This window comes from Manis javanica, chromosome 2 (genome assembly GCF_040802235.1).
Source record: "Manis javanica isolate MJ-LG chromosome 2, MJ_LKY, whole genome shotgun sequence".
NCBI lineage: Eukaryota > Metazoa > Chordata > Mammalia > Pholidota > Manidae > Manis > Manis javanica.
In genome coordinates, this window is record NC_133157.1 from 116,197,836 (window position 1) to 116,214,187 (window position 16,352).

At 39.6% G+C, this 16,352-nt stretch overlaps 2 protein-coding genes across 2 annotated transcripts in view; one reads left to right on the forward strand and one right to left on the reverse strand.

Annotated features, from left to right (window-relative positions):
- Nucleotides 1-16,352, forward strand: part of LOC140845608 (interleukin-2 receptor subunit alpha-like) — a 495,306-nt gene that overhangs the window by 280,101 nt on the left and 198,853 nt on the right. The window lies entirely within an intron of this gene.
- LOC118968794 (protein TASOR-like) overlaps nucleotides 1-16,352 on the reverse strand; it is a 186,221-nt gene that overhangs the window by 6,696 nt on the left and 163,173 nt on the right. The window contains exons 21-22 of the mRNA XM_073229183.1: nucleotides 2,176-2,267; nucleotides 108-245 (exon numbers count right to left, since the gene is read on the reverse strand). The gene's annotated coding sequence lies outside the window, so the exon portion shown is untranslated. The remainder of the gene's footprint in view (nucleotides 1-107; nucleotides 246-2,175; nucleotides 2,268-16,352) is intronic.

The window sequence follows — 16,352 nt, forward strand, 5'->3', positions numbered from 1 at the left end:
GGAATTCCACACACACCAAGTTTATCTCAATCCCACCCAGTTCTGAAATTTAACATATTAGATTCAGAAATGCACATCAGGAATGATTTATTCCCAGGTGACTATACCTGAGTCAGTTCAAATGCATGAAAATGACTCATCTTATGAGAGACTTCATTAGTATTTGCAGCCACGTGGCAATCACAGCCAGAAGATGGGCTAGTATAGTTAGCTGTATAATTCTCAGACACAAACTTGACTTTTCCCTAGAATGAAAATATTGAGACTAATCAGATGCCTTCAAAAAGCAGTAATCTCACTTGACGATTCACTTAAAAACAGCTTAGTAAGGATGGGGATGTGATTCAATGAACAGTTAACTACAATTCTTAGAAAACTATCTTAGGACCAACAACACTTTTATTTTCCATGAATCCCTTAAAATTGTATTTCAAAATCTAGTGTGGGCATCTTTCTGGGGCAAAAGCCCACAACTTTTATCACAACATCAAAGGGGTACATGGGCGTCCCCCCTCCTCCTTCTTTTCCCCCCTCCCATCCCAGTTCACAAAGTCTCAAATCAAATCACCTTTCATCTAAACAAAAGAAAATTAAGATTTGAAAAGAACCATTCCTTTAAAAGAAAATGTATATAGCCAATCAAATTGGCTATTCAATGACTATAACATAAAGAATGACAGATCAAATTTAAAGTTTCAAAAGGTGAGTATCCAAACTGAAGTATTAAGCTATCAATTATAAGTGACAGACCAAGATACTTCTACTATGCCATGTCCCAGTAAGTCAGCAAGGAATAAGTAACACAGTAAAGAGCCACAGGCCACTGGCCCTGATTACGGAACAGTCAATAGTATTTCCAATTACAAATTTCTCTTCATCAAGGGTTATATGTCTCCAAAGAAAAGAAAAAGGTGGCCAAGTTTTCATACAATGAAAGTCATACAATGATTTAAAAGCTGTTTTGAATAATATAATGACATACAAAACATGTACCAAAATAAGGTGTGGGATTAGAGGCAACTTTCATTTTTATCTTACAAGAATTTATTTATTTATTTCCCGTTAGGGTCCTGCTTCTTCATTTATAGGACCACCAAAGGAAACTCTAAGAAGCCGAAGACTACAAATAGTACTTCTCGGTGAGCAACCACAACCTGTACCTTCTCCACAAATATTCTTATGACACAGGATATGCTGGCTCTTCACAGTAAAGTAAGGAGGGCTGGAAGCACATGGGCAGCCATGAAAACAGCCACATCCACCAAACAGGGTGGGATCCAGGGGCAGGAGACCACAGTGAAGTACAATGTGACATGAATAAAAACCAAGCGTTTGGTATCTGAGCTAACAGGTGCTCTGTAGTAGAGCCACACCACACCTGTCATGGGGTAGCAGAGGAACACTAAGGCAAGAAAAGCCCTGACTGTGCAACAGGGCAATGCTACTTTCCCTTCAGATCCTGGGGACAAATTTTGGAATATAAAGACTTCACAGTCTTAAAAAAAGAACACTGGTATTGTTGGGTTTATAGCCAAAGAACTTCAGATAGCATAAAAGCTAAAACAGAAGCAAAAACAAGACTACAGAATAGGTCCTTAAAAAGTCCACAAACCGTTAAAATCAGTTTTCCTACTATTTGAGTGAAAATTCTAATTGCATGATTCTCTTATCTGGGACTATTTAAGAGTATTTAAGACTTCCTAAGGTCACCAGTTACAGGAGCCACACTACAACTATGAACAAGGTTTGGATATTTAGGGATAAAAAAGAAAGGTTTTCTTATTTTGACAGTTTAAAACAGTGAATGTTGCTTCCTCAATTCATTTATCATAACTGTAATCTCATTGTTTTATAAGCGGCTACTTGTTTCCTGTTATCTAATGTTTAAAAAGTGGCACTGTGGGACAGGAGAGAGGGGAAGACTTTTCACTGATAATATTACCTTTGCATTATTTTCAAGTTTTTAAAAAAACATACTCATAGGTAAGCTATTAAATGAACAAAAAAGCTCTGTCTTAAAAGGAAAGCAAAATTTGCAATTACTTTTCCTCAATTTTGACAGCTGTTTCTAATGAGGACTATGTTTAGTAATGGATCTGCAGAAAACTTTATCACAGATTGATAACCCATGGTTTTTAAAAAGGAAAATTACATAGAAGCATATTTGGACTTTACCGTAATTAGATTAAAAATCACAACATAACCGGGCTTCCCAGGATGCTATGGTCTTGCCTGAAGATAGTCCGAGTATTTGGAAATGTACACACCTGCAAAACACAAACTGCATGTCACTGTTACATATACAAGGACCCTACCTGGAGTGATCTGAACTGAATGAGACAAAAGTCAATATGAAGCTTTGGGAACTGCTTATCTTTTAATATTATTGGAGATATTCTAAAAGGATGGAAAGAGCTAAGACACAGAATACAGCTGCTTGACAACTGAATGTCTAGTTGGACACAATAACTAAAAAGGGATAAAAGTATCACATTCTTGGAAAACTCTAAGTTAGTCTGTTTTGTCTCCAGGCAATCATTCCATGAAAAAGACTGTGGTACAGGTCTTGATTCTCAAGTTATTTTTTGCAGAAAATCTAAGTATTCTGACTTAATAATATGTGAGGTTTGCTAGATGGCAAGTCTGTGCTAGGCAGCAGTGATGCAAAGGGAAGTAAAACAAGGCTAGTTGCTTTCATCCTGACATTTTTGGCGAGGCTGGATTAGGAAACTAGGAGACATGATTGCCCCCTTTCAACCACTAATTAGTAACATGCTGTCTGGCAAAGGGAATCAACTGCTTCATCTATAGGATGAGGAGTTTGCTGCAGATAATTTCTAAGGGTCCCAAATGCTCTGAAACACTAGAAGATTAACGCCAGTTAACAGTCCAAACTAAGAAGTCTGGTGAGTGTAGAGGAGCAGCATATATTATTTAAGTCAAACAATATTTACATGTTGTCTGCATGTGTTCGTAGTTTACTCATTTTATATGGGAACTTTTCAATACATAGAAAAGTGGAGAGAATAATGTGATAATGTGATTTTCATGTACCCATTGTCCAGCTCTAATGATTATCAATTCATGACTGATCTTTTTAATTTAGGTATCATACTATATTTTCCTAACAGATGATTTTGAAACAAATATATTGTTCATAAATATTTCGCTATGTAGCTCTAAAAAAAATTTTTTTTGCCATAACTGTAATACTATTACCTCTACACAAACATGTGTATGCTTGCATTTAAAAGACATTATTTGGCTAAAACAGGCAAAGTCAAGGAAGAGCTATCTTTCTTGAATAAATTTTCTTGAAAATGTATAGTTGTTCCTTTACCATAACTTCAAACTAATACTTGAGTAGTAATACTTTTTCATTTTGAAAGGCTTTAGCTAAGCAGGGTCTCTCTGTCTCTTTATAAAAAACGTATATGAAAAACTTTTGTCATACTGACTCTGCTTATTTAAAACCGACCTGAATAGTTCTGTAAAAAACAACAACAACCTAATTCTTACAAGTAAAGAGATGTAATGATCATGAGGATGACAGTTACCCAGCATGCCAAGAGCTATTCTACTTGCCAGGTTGATATGAACATTAAACACCCAGCACAGCATTGACACCAAGCAATCAGAAGGCTGATGGCATAAAACCATGTGGCATGGAATCAGTGCATGTCCTCCAAACACCTACCTTTCAAAGCTAGGCTCAGTATTCCCAAATTATCTTCAACAGTAATCCTGGGTTTACATCACTTATGAAATATGCTTGCTCAATTTTCTATCGTGCGTTTTCTCCCTCCCGACTTCAAGAAGAAAAAATGACTTTCTACATTACATACTTCACCATCTTCCCTGAACAGGACTGAGAGTATTTTCCATGTGAATGTCCTGCTCCCCACAGGAAAACAGATGTTTGCTCTCCTTCTAGTGAAACACAAAAGCTACTCTGAGCTACAGTTATGGAGCACATTCAGAGCCATTTCAGGTTTTAAGTTGTGCATGTTTTATATTGGAGGAAGGACATTTGGATAGCTATGGCTGTTAATTTTCCAGAACACCCTGTCTGGCTTCAAGCAGAGGAGTATTTTGCAAGAGCTTGGGTAGGCATGAAACTGGGTTGGTCAGGAAGATCCCAGAAGGGGACTTTGTTAAGACAGTATAGGTTGATGGTACCATGGGACAAGCACATTCCTAAGTTGTAGGCACACCTGAAAGAATCAGGTGTACACACGTGGGACAGGGACGCATGTGTTTGTATCCAAGGAATGCACTCAGCGAATGCTCAGGATCAGACCACACTAAGTACACAGGTGAGCACTCAGGTGTGGGGTGACAGGTAAGGCAGACAGGTGTGGGTTGATGTGTGCAGGACTGAGAGGTCAGGGAGGACTCAAACCCAGCATCAGTAAAAAGGTGGAAGATGTTCATCCCCTTTTATGTGGGTTACTGAGCTTAGTGTTTATCACAGTGAGAGGAAGAAAAAAGAGAGTTGCAGGTGGGCCCTGCCTCCAGGCTAAGGGGAATCAATGCCAGGATCCACTCACATGTTGTTTCATCCCCTCCCAGTTGCTTACAAAGTATCTGAACCATACCCTTCCTTTTTCAAATTACCTACAAAATGAGGGGAGGAAAGTATTCACGTCAACAAAGTCCTCCTGGTTTCACAAACTGTCCCTCAGACGATTAATCTGGTATTCAAAATCTTACAACGGATGATTCATTCATTACTTTAATAAGAAGAAATTATAAGAATAAACAATAAAATCCCAGAACTGTCATGTGAATTCATGCTCACTAGACTATTATGCAGCACAATAATTTGACAAAATAGAGGAATCCTTCAGATGATTTATTATTAGTAGGGGAAGTTAGAAAGTAAGTGTCAGTGTTAACATATTTCAAATTTTTCATAAGAGAAAAGTAATCCATTTGGAGTGGGAAAAATGGGTTTATTTGCTGACTTCAAAACTTCCTGCCAGTATTACAATAAACTCGTAGGAGCCAAAAACGACACTAGTGGTATGAATCCTAATTGATGCTTTCTCTGAAATCATTAAATTTGGAAAAGCAGTAAAATGGTGAAAAATAAAGCCTTGAAAGGATACATGACATTGACAAGTCAGAAAAAGCCACGGAGCCCAAAGACCTTAGTTTCTCAGCCTGTACACACCAGTGACACACAGCAGGCCAAGGACCTGCCAGCATGAATCACACACCTACAGTGGAAATAACTCAAAACAACAGCACATTCTCATGACCTCTGTGTAAACTCTCCATGTTCATCTGGTAAAAATCTTTCCCCCACCCTTTCATTCTTTCCTCCAGAGTCTGTTGATATTGAATTATTAAAAAGAGTCAACACCAAAATTGTGCTATAAATCTATGGATCTATGGTCACAAGTATATCTGCTACTAAGTAAATCTCAATGAATCGGAGCTTGCAAGAGTTTTATCCTTGGTGAAAATAAGACATTTGAGTCGAGGGCTATTACTAACATATATTTGGATTGATCTGTAAATTCAATCATCTTACATATTTACCCTCCCTGCCAAAAAATCGAACTGTTGGAATGGACAGAACAAGGATCACACAGATACATCTAGTGTACGCGCACACATACACACACACGGACGCACACACACGAGAAAATAAGGTTGTGTCCCTGTGCATGTGGGGTATTTTTCCAAAGGTCAAAAATCAAGATTAAAAAGAGACAGAAAGAAAGAAAACACCCCAGCTCCAAGAGCTCAGTGTGACTTGGGTTACCAGCCCAGGAGGGTTGAGCAGCTTAGGGAAGCAATGCAGCGCAAAACAAGGACGCGAAGTACACATCCCAACTGGGTGCGATTAACATCTTTTTGTGAGTGTGTCATTTCTGAGTTCCTTTTGTGTCTTTGGAAGAACAACAAACTGCTGATTTTTTGGGTGGGTGGGGAATGGATAGGAGAGGGGTGGGGTGGCTGAGGCTGCACATCCAGGCTGGAATCCTGCCTTTGATGCCCTGAATAACAATATTTCCTAATGCTTACTATTTCCCTAAGGCTTAAATTTCTAAGCCTCTGCTTTTATCCCTAAATGGTTTCTCTTCTCCACATATATAAATCTCTTCTCCACATCTATAAACTTCAAATATACATATTTTAAAAATCTATCCACAAGAAAAAATTATGTGAGGTGATGGATGTGTCAGCTGAACTTTTATAATATATACGTGTATTACATCATTATGCTTCACACCTTAAAGTCAAAAAGTTATATGTCAATTACATCTCTTGAAGGCTGGAAAAATTCTAGGGACTCTGACATACATGTTTAACAGGACACAGATCTATGGCCAAGCTGGCAGAATATACTTAACTCAGTTTAGATACAGGCTTTATTGTCCTTTGGATTAGCACTTTCAGCCATGATTTGGGGCCTAGGTCAGGGAAGACCTCTCACATTACCTGCCTACAAACAGGCCACTCGACACCCACATGCATTTCCACCATTCTTACCCCTCTGATGCATTCTCCTTCCGCATGCCCCAACTGGGCTGGTGCTCATTATTCACTTACTAGTCCAGTTTAGAAACCTTAGTATAGTCCTGGACTCCATTTTTCCATCCAATCAGTCAAAAAATCCTGTTGGTTTTCCTTCAGAAAGCTCTCCCCTCCTTCATCTTCACTGTCACGCCAGCATGGAGACCCTCAAAAGCTCACCCAGTCTCCAACCTCCAGCCTCCTGCACCCACATCAAGCCTCGTCATCATCACTGAAAATCTGAAATACAAATCCAAATGTGTTGCCCTCCTGCTGAAAAACTTTCCAAGGTGGGTCACAATGACATGGAGAGAATTTGCCCCTCAGCATGTTTTTTGGTCCTTCATAATTTGCCCCTGCTTTTCAGTGTTCCACTCTTGCCATTCAGGGCCATTGACATTGCCTGGACAGGCTTTTAAAAATTCTCTGCATCTTTGTATAGGTTACTCCCTTTAAGGAACATCCTCCTCCGTCTGCTTATCTTTCTGAAAATCTATTTGTCATTCAAAATCTAGCTTTCCTGTCAACACATCAAGGGCACCTTCCTATGTGCTGGAGAGATTTGCTGTCCACTGCAGTGGGTGACCAGATTGGTAAACCTTGCTCCCAACAACCAGCTGGATAAGGTATTAAACCTCTTCGGTTTGTTTCCTTGTCTTTAAAGTGGGGAAACTAAAACATAATTCATAGGGTTGTGTTAAACAAAATAGCGTGTGGTTGTTGGCATCAGCACTTGCCATACTGAATCATGCTCTTGCTTACCGTGCGCCAGAACCTCTTTCCAGGCTGGGAGCTGTTACTAAGTAAGGACCAGACCACACTCACTTTGTGTTCAAAATGCTTCGTTGAAAGCCTACATTAAGTAACCTCCCAGACTAACAGGCGGAAGTGAGCTAGGGTGCAGATCTCAGGCGGCAGGGAAAGCTCTCCATCGTTCTGTCTCCTATGCCCTCGACAGGGGTCCTGCTGCACTGCACGCAGTGCCATTCTGGGCTGGACAGTCCCGGAGGTCATCACATCCACGTTTCTTTTGACTATCAAGGCAATTAAACAGGAAGTCTTTTCGTACGCTGTTGTCACAGCTATACGTGTATGGAACTTTACTCATGATAGCAATAATTCAATTTTTTCAGTACTTTCCAAGTGAATAAACACTGATAGTTGTACAGATAAATTTGGTTGGTAAACCCAAAGATTTCACAGAGGCTCACATCTTTTTAGGCCTGAATCAGTTTTAAAACCCAACATTTTTGTTGCATTGAAAAAATCTAATCCCTACCATGCAACTTGAGTGATATTACCAATGGCTTTCCTTCATACCTAATTCAATCTGGAGTCAGTTAATATTTTAAGTAGTACTATATTTAATAACTATAAACAAGTTATGTCATCTATCTTAATTATTCCTTCATTCACATCAATATCTAATTAATTTTAAACCCCAAACATAGATTTATATCTTACTTTAAAACAAAAATGTAACAGCTTAAGCACACAGTAACATATCAAGTTATCTGTATGACTTTAGTTATAACAATATATTTATATGTGTTTTGCTATTTACATAGACTTAAATGCCTCTGTCTTGCATTGGTATCAAAACAGATAATACATTATATGTATATGTAGGTATTTGTGAATGTCACATTTTGGTTTTTCCTGAATTTGGTTTTTCATGAAACTGTAAAAACAAAAATGAATACATACATGAACATGTTCAAGTTCTCCTCTCCTAACATACATGGTATACTTTCTTGCTCTGAACTGAATTTTGAGCATAATATTATAGATTAAGTGTTTTTTTGATACAGTTAAACTAAAAGATTTATTCATAAAATATACACTTTTCATATTGAATAAAGCAGGTAATAAACTTATGAGAACTTTTCACAAAACAGAATGCTAATGAAAAGACTTACTTTCCATATAGGTTTAAAAACAGTAGTCCTAGCAACTTCCGCATAAAATCAAAAGGTTAAGATTTTTTGCCTTGTGATTATCAATTCTTGGTTTTAAAGAGACGATTTATTCAGTGGCAGTTAACATCAACATAGTGAAGAACTTCGTGCTATTTACGTTTTTATAAGGAATTTACTTGTCAAAACTCTGCTTTCTTTTAGCACCAGGTTGATATGTTATGAATGGTGGGTGGTCTCATTGGGACAGTGGCAGAGCTCATCTTTTCAGTGGTGCTCTTAGTTATGCACAATCGTTACCTGAATTGAGCTATGGAAACCAAAACACAATGAAAATGTTAGAGCACTAAGGATTAAAAGAAAGGACAGAATATCTGTGGGCAAAATTTAAAAAATGAAACAACAAAGGATATATAAAAATAACTTTCTGATCTTTAAAAAGAATCAGTCAATTAAGTTCAGACAGGTTAGAACTGGTTCCCAAATTCCATCAGGACAGAGACTACCTGTCTGTCTACCCAAGAAACCCCCCCTTCTTATTTCTATGCATGGCTGTGGGTTGAGAGAAAGAGGAAGAGAGAGGAATCTCTCCACTCTCTCTACTTTCCTGATAATAATAAAGATATCTATTAATACACTGTTAGCTGTTCTCACTCTGTGCCAAGCACTGTCCTTATGATTTACATGTATTGACTAATTAAATACATCCTCACAACCACCCTATATAGGACACTTTTATTTTCCCCATTTTACAGATGAGGAGACTAAGGCACCCGGACATCAAGCAATGTGCTCAAGGCCACAGAATTTATGTCGGTCAGCAAATATTTATTGATCCCAGACACTGTTCTTGGCTCACTGTTCTAAATCACCTCTGGAAGACTTTCCTCTGTGGGTTTTCCACAGCCATCTTTCTCTTCATCACTGCATCAAGGGTTAAATGCCTAGACTTATCTACATACTGCGTGTCTTTCCATTTTGCCTCCCTGCAGTGAGACTCACGTTTTTCCCTATGTCCAATCATGTATGTCTTAGCACAGATGAGCAGTGTTCTGAGCCTATAGCTAGCTTGCCAGAGCTAAAATATAAACAGAATTAATGAGAAGCAAGGTCAAAAAATCTGAGCTCCTGTGAATATCATTTACTTTGGTATTGTTGTTATTTTTAAATAAAAAAAAATGGCTGGCCATGTTTTTTTTTTTAAGGAAAAACATCAGCCCACACATGACAACTACAGAGAGAAGAGAAAAAGTTTTCAAAACCTGTTCATAATAGGGATCACACTTAGTATGGAATATGTATTGCAGACTCCAGATGATCGCAGATGAGGGTACAAAGTGTGAAGTGGCTAGTATACAGTATGATTGGAAATAACCAACCATAGTCAATTTTGCCTGATTCCTTCAGTGTAGCTTTTTTTCAAAATGCAATGAAAGCACTTATCAAGAGGAAGTGGTTCACTGAACAACACAGCACATGGTTAAAGGTTCTCGCAATGTTTGGGGAAGGTGGGGAAGCTACAGCTTGTGTGTAACATCAAACAGGAAACAGAGGCATCTCTAAAGTTACACATGAGAGCAAATAAAACTAAACAAAGAATTAAGATGAATAAATTTTCTGGGCCAACATAACCAGCTTTGCATGGTATCCTCAAGATTAGTGAAAATTTTAAGAAGTAGGCTTACATAGAGTTAACAAGTTAATAGGATGATTACTACGGTTATGTGAAAACAAACCAACACAACAATCAACCACAAAGGAAATTTGCATGGACATTGTGGATATGCGTATGTATGGTCATATCAAAATAATAGCAAGACAATAAGGTTCTTTGGTAAGCAATATTGTGATAGCAAAAATTAGATGAAAAAACATTTGTAAACAAAAAGGTAATCATGAAATGACATGGTTATTTAAGTAGCTTAAAAACCACTAAGGAGGTGCTTTGAAAAGCATTAGAATTTGTCAGTGTAGATGCACACACATAGAGAACATGAGATAGACTACCATAATTTTTAAAGGTATGATTTTTAAATGCATGTATTTGCAAACTGCTTTGCTACTGAGTTAGTGCAGGGTGGGTGGGGGAGAGCAACCTGTTCTAAGTCAAACTCCTGGGCAGGTAAAAAGTGAGATGGCTTAAAAAAGACCCAAGGCTGCTCAACAGGACTCAGAAGTAAACAGCATGTTACACAGGGAAACAGAGGTCAGTTCATGTGAACACAATACTCTCACTTCCATCTGTCCAGATGGCTTTTCTGTATCTCCGGGAGACAAGCTTTCGACTAATGTCACTTGGATCTATATGGAATGAAAAGAGAACTCTAAAATCTCAAGATTTTCTTAACTCCCCTCTTTATTCTATTTTGAATGCCTATATAAGGAATGGGGAACTGCTTTTGTATTTAGGATTTACTGTGACATCAAACCAAAGTGACAACATAATTTTGGGGTTTTTGAAGAGACAAAAATAGAAAATATATTATTTACTCATTTGTAAGTAAAAACTATGGAATTCATTCAGAAAACACCTTTGAATCATTATCTGTATTCAGGGTCTCCTACTCAACATCATTTTCCCTTGAACCTATCCTGCTGTGGCTGAAAGTGTAACTCCAAAATCCGTAAGCTGAAGCCTGCCCCCCAGTGCGATGGTACCAGGAGACAGTTAGACCATGAGGGATTGAGCACCCTTAGACGAGGGGATACGGAGCTTGTCTTCTCTCTCTGCTCTCGGCCACAGGAGGACACAAAGAGAAGGCGGCCATCTGCAAACCAGGAAGAGGGCTCTCACCAGACACTGGATATGTTGGCGCTGCACCTTGATCTTGGACTTCCCAGTTTCCAGAGCTATGAGAAATAAATGTTGTTTACACCACCCAGTCCCTGGTGTTTTTAGTATAGCCCAAAGTGGCCAAGACATACTTTTGGTGGCCTTTAGATCCCACGGTGTCACCAAACTGTTTGTGTCAAGGTTACCAATGACCTTCACGGTGCCAAACCCAAAGGTTCCTTCTCAGCATCTTAAACAGCATTTAACACGGTTCACTGATCATGCTCTCTGTAAATACCTCGTCTCTGGGCATCCATGAGAGCCTTCCTTCCTGCTTTTCCTCTTGACGCAGGCCAGCTGATCTTGAAGCTCACACACTTAAGCTTGAGGGCTCCTCACCGGCAGGCCCTTTGTAAGGCTGCCTTTGTCTCCTGTCACCCTGTAGCAAGATGGAACACTGCTCTCCTGCTGGGAGATGACCCTGGAAGTGGCCCCAGGGCTTAGAGTGGGGCCAATGGGCTGCATTCCCTCCACTTCAGCTGGACTCCAGCCAAAGTGGATCCACGGTAGATCTCACGGACTGTGGACTCCATCTTCTATTCCAAGGATAAGATCTAAAGGAGACGCGTTTTGCTTGGGACCCTGGGTGCGGTCACCTTGACCCAGGCTTCATGGCTATTTCACCCCCTGGCCAGCTTAGCAGTTGGGCGGGGAAGGAACTGATGTCTGTGGCACTGGCTGAGCTACGCCGGCTGCTTCCTGGGCCATCAGAGCTGAGCTAGTGGGAGAAATGCCTCAGTTCGCTGCGGGCCTGCTCCTGAGCAAGGTGCACTGCCAAAGAAACCACAGAGGAAGTGGCAGATGAAGCCTTACCTTAGAGATTATGAGACTGAAGTAAACTTTTTCTGAAGTATCTATTATAATGTTAATGTTGAGCCACCATGCTGAAGAGGAGATGAATTTCCATCCATTTCAAATCCATCCTCATAAGGAGAGGTAAGCAAAGAATACAAAGCCGAGAATGTAGGAAAGAATACATTCAGTGGTTCATTAGTAATAATAAAAATAAGTGTTATCTTTGGATTTGTGTTGTTTGTGGTATGTGTTTTAAAAATATCAGTAATTTGTTGCGATTTCCTTTCTCTAAATAAATATTTGTTTCTGTTCTTAATTTTTTTTTAGAAAGACTGATTTAACTATACTGATATAGGACAATCTCCAGGATAAACAGTTACGTCTAAAAAAAAACCAAGTTGTTCTTAATTTTTTATTCATAATTTTGTATCTTTTTTGAAAGAGTCTCCGAAATAGTGTGAGATCTAAGCCCCGAGATCCCGGTGCCATCCCTGTCCACCTCCCTGGCTGCTCCTTCCAGCCTCCTCCATTGGTTCCTCCTCGTCTCCCGGACCCCCTGGTTTTCTCCTGGCATCTCTGCACTTCCCAGGTGATCTCACACCGTCTCAGGCTTTAAATACCACACACATGCAGCCAACTCCCAACGACAGCTCTCACCCAAACTTTTCTCACATATTCAGCTACTACTTAGCACTGCCCAACCCCTTGCCTCTCTGACTTTATCTCTTTGACTCTCTGCCCACAGGGGCCTCTAGCTGTTCCGGGTGCCCTGGGAGCCCTGCACGCAAGCACCTGCCCAGGCTTGTCTCTGTCTGGACTGCCTGTTTCCCACTGACCCAAATGGCCTGCTCCCCACTGCCTTTAGGTCTTTGCTTAAATTTTCCCTCCTTCCTTGACCTATTTTAAGTCTTTCCTACACCTTCAAGTTTTCCAATCATTTATGTTCTCTTCCCACTTACTAACTAGAATGTAAGCCCCCGGAGGGCAGGGATTCGACTGTTTTGTTTACTGTTGGATTCCCAGCAAGTAGAGCAATGCAAATATGTGACAGACACTGAGTGAATATTTTTGAATGGATAGATGAATAAAAAAATCAAAATGCAACATGTTCGTTTAAGCCTCACAGGGCAGGGGTCACCTCTGTATTCCTGCTGCTGAGCACAGTGCCTGCCTTGGTCATGGAAGACCTTCAAAAGTATCTGCTGTATAAACGAATGACTTCAGAGAGAGCAGTGGAGAAGAAATGAGGGCAGAGGGCAATACACAAAAGAACAAAAAAGGATTCTACTGCCAGCACAGTGGGTGGTAAGAATGAGTAAGAATGAGCAGCAGATGCTGACACCAGTGGGTGAAAGAAGGTTGGGGGATGATGCTCGTTCCAAGTGTCCACCCCACTCTTGCTACATCAGACTCCAGAGAGGTGAGACGGCTGAGGAAGACCCAAAAATGCTCAATAAAACTCAGAAGTAAAACAGCAAGTGACACAGTATCACTGAACACTTCCAAAGGGAATACCTTCAAATGGAAAAATCTGGTGGACACAACTTCCACCAAATGATCAACTTTGGAGCAGCACCGATGGCACAGTCTGACCTCGCTGCCCATGACATGAACTGCCAAGGACACGGCATCCCCTCTCTTAGTTTATCCTGCCATGAAACATTTAGCCTGAGTCTAGTCAAGAGGAATCAACTGGACAAATCCAAACTGAGGGACAGTTTGCAAAACAAAGTGGCTGGTCTGGACTCTTCAAATGAAAAAAAGGCATTATTGAGATAATTTGGAAAGTTTGAACATGGAGTATGTATATCAGAGAATGTATTCAATCAACTGTATTTCCTGAGTGTGAACATTGTATTGTAGTTGTGTAAAAGAATGTCTTTGTTCTTAAGAGATAAAGAGTGAAAAAAGTAGTGCAAATGGGATAAAATGTAAATAGTGAACTTGGGGGAAGGGCATGTGGTTGTCCATTGCACTATTCTTACTTTTTGTCATTGTTGAAATTTTGAAACTTTTCAAAAACCAAAGTTGGGGAAAGAAGAACCAATCTTTTAAGTCAGAACTGAGTTTAAAAAAGCAAAATAAAACAGAACAAAAGAAGAAAGAGGAACAGGAAGAATGAAAAGCAGACAATGTAAAAGAAAAAATAGTCTATCCTGTGCACTGCTGATATGTTAACTCATCTAATTCTCATAAATGCTATGTGGTGAGTAGATGATCTCACCCCAATGTTATAGATGAGGAGCTTGTGGTCAGGAGTCTGAGTGATAGGCCCAAGATCACATAGCTAGTATGTGGCAGGACTAGATTCCAACTCAATCCCAGGCTTTTTCATTTCACTGCCCCTGCCTTACCCAGAATTTAAGTCACATAGACAGTCACAGCAGGGAAGGTGTGTGAGAGGAAAACACAGGTGGGAAATGCACTGAGACACATGTAACGCATCTGCCTGGATACAACACATATTCAAACACTCATAGAGAAACATGAATTTGTATGGGGATTACTTTATGATGTAGTTACTTTAAATCTTAAATGCAATCCTTATTAGGTCATAAAGCATCCATAAATGTGCTGCATTAGTATATCCTAAGAATGTATACCAATCACCCACTATTTTTTTGCCATTGTTCACTTATAAATAAAAAGTTCTAGATGGTCTCCTATTATCATCAGAAGGAGCCATTTATGAAACTCATAGCAAAAGCTCTCTGACTGCAATTTTCAAAGTAAGAATTATAAAGGGTTTACCTTTTAGGTAACAAATGCCTACCTATCAAATGCTGAATTGGAATTCAAGAGAAGTTGTTCAACTTCCAACAGTTCTGAAGACAATAAAGAAAAATAAATATTTGCATTTAACCAAACAAGAACTATAGAAAAATCCATGACTTTCTTTGATAAGCCTAAAAATTATATTGCGAACTCTAAAGGTTGTAAGGAATGAGACTATGCTGGTCCTGGGTAATGAGCAGCCAAGTGTCCTGGCAATGCTCTCCATGGCTTAGCATCTTTAGATTCTCAGTTTGAAGAAGTGAAGGCTCCCATTTTATTGTATACTAAAAATAAATGATTGTAACTCTGTGAATAACTGTGTACGCTACTATGTCCTAAAATGTTTCTCAACATTCAGTGCAGCATCTCCCACCTCCAAAGAGAAAATGTTGATGAATGAATCCATGAAATATGGTAACAATATTGACTGTTCTCAAGATGGTAATCACAAAGGGACCTTTGGTTTTCACCGCACAGAAGTCACTGGTTATCTCTGGAGGAACTTTGAGGGTGGAAGCCAAATAGAGTACCTTCAGATGTGAGTGAGAAATAGGGGTAACAACCCAAAGGACTTTTCTTAAATGGTGAGGCCCACAGAGTCAGTAGCAATAGTGAAACAGTTTCTTCTCTAACAATCAGAATTCTGCCAAAGTCACTTGCATGGCTGCCAGCATCTTTCAGGTGGGTGCACTACACCATCACCTAGTCAGTTCTCCAGTGTTGGGAATTTAGTCTGCTCTTCTTTTCAAGATAGGATTATATGAGCCAGATATTTCTGCTTGAAGAAAACTTATATGCAGCACAGCTTAAGTATGAAACTGCGGGGGTGGAGGGGGAGGGGGGTGACAATCAATTCTTACTTTCTCTGGGGTGAGAAATTTTGTTTTTGTTTCTTGGTCAATGTTCTGCACCAAAACCCCAAAGGACTGGGCTGGTGGACAACACAGTGGTCAGTGGTAAACTCCATTAGTGAGCTCAAGCAGTGTGTCCCCCACTGTGCCTGTATTTTTCTCTATTTGGAAGTATTTACAGCCATTTCTGTGACTGCTAGTGTGTCCAAAGTCTATTAGGGTGTCACGTGTCATGGAAAAATTTACATCAGAAAAATCTGAGGTACATTTAAGATTTTTCAGTGACAACCCAGCTATAATTCTTTTCCTGAGTCTCTTAGTAACTCTCCTTCTTCTTTAAAGATATTGCTGACAATACTTGTCATTCTTTAAGCAAGGAAGGAACTGAATTTTTACTCGTACACATTCAAAATGATTCATTCTTTAAAATAAAATGAAAACATCTAGTATTTTCCTCCAATATCATCTTCCATAAGTAGCCAGAGGTGTGGGTGTGTGGTGGGGGAGGAGAGGCAGCTTCTATTTTGTGTGCATCTCCCTTGTGACCCGTTGGCCCACTGAGCCATCCAGGGCAGACAAGACCCCTTCCCAGGGACAAAAACTGTCTAGAACCAGGATGGCTGGTTCAAAACTTTGCACTGCCACTTACTAGCT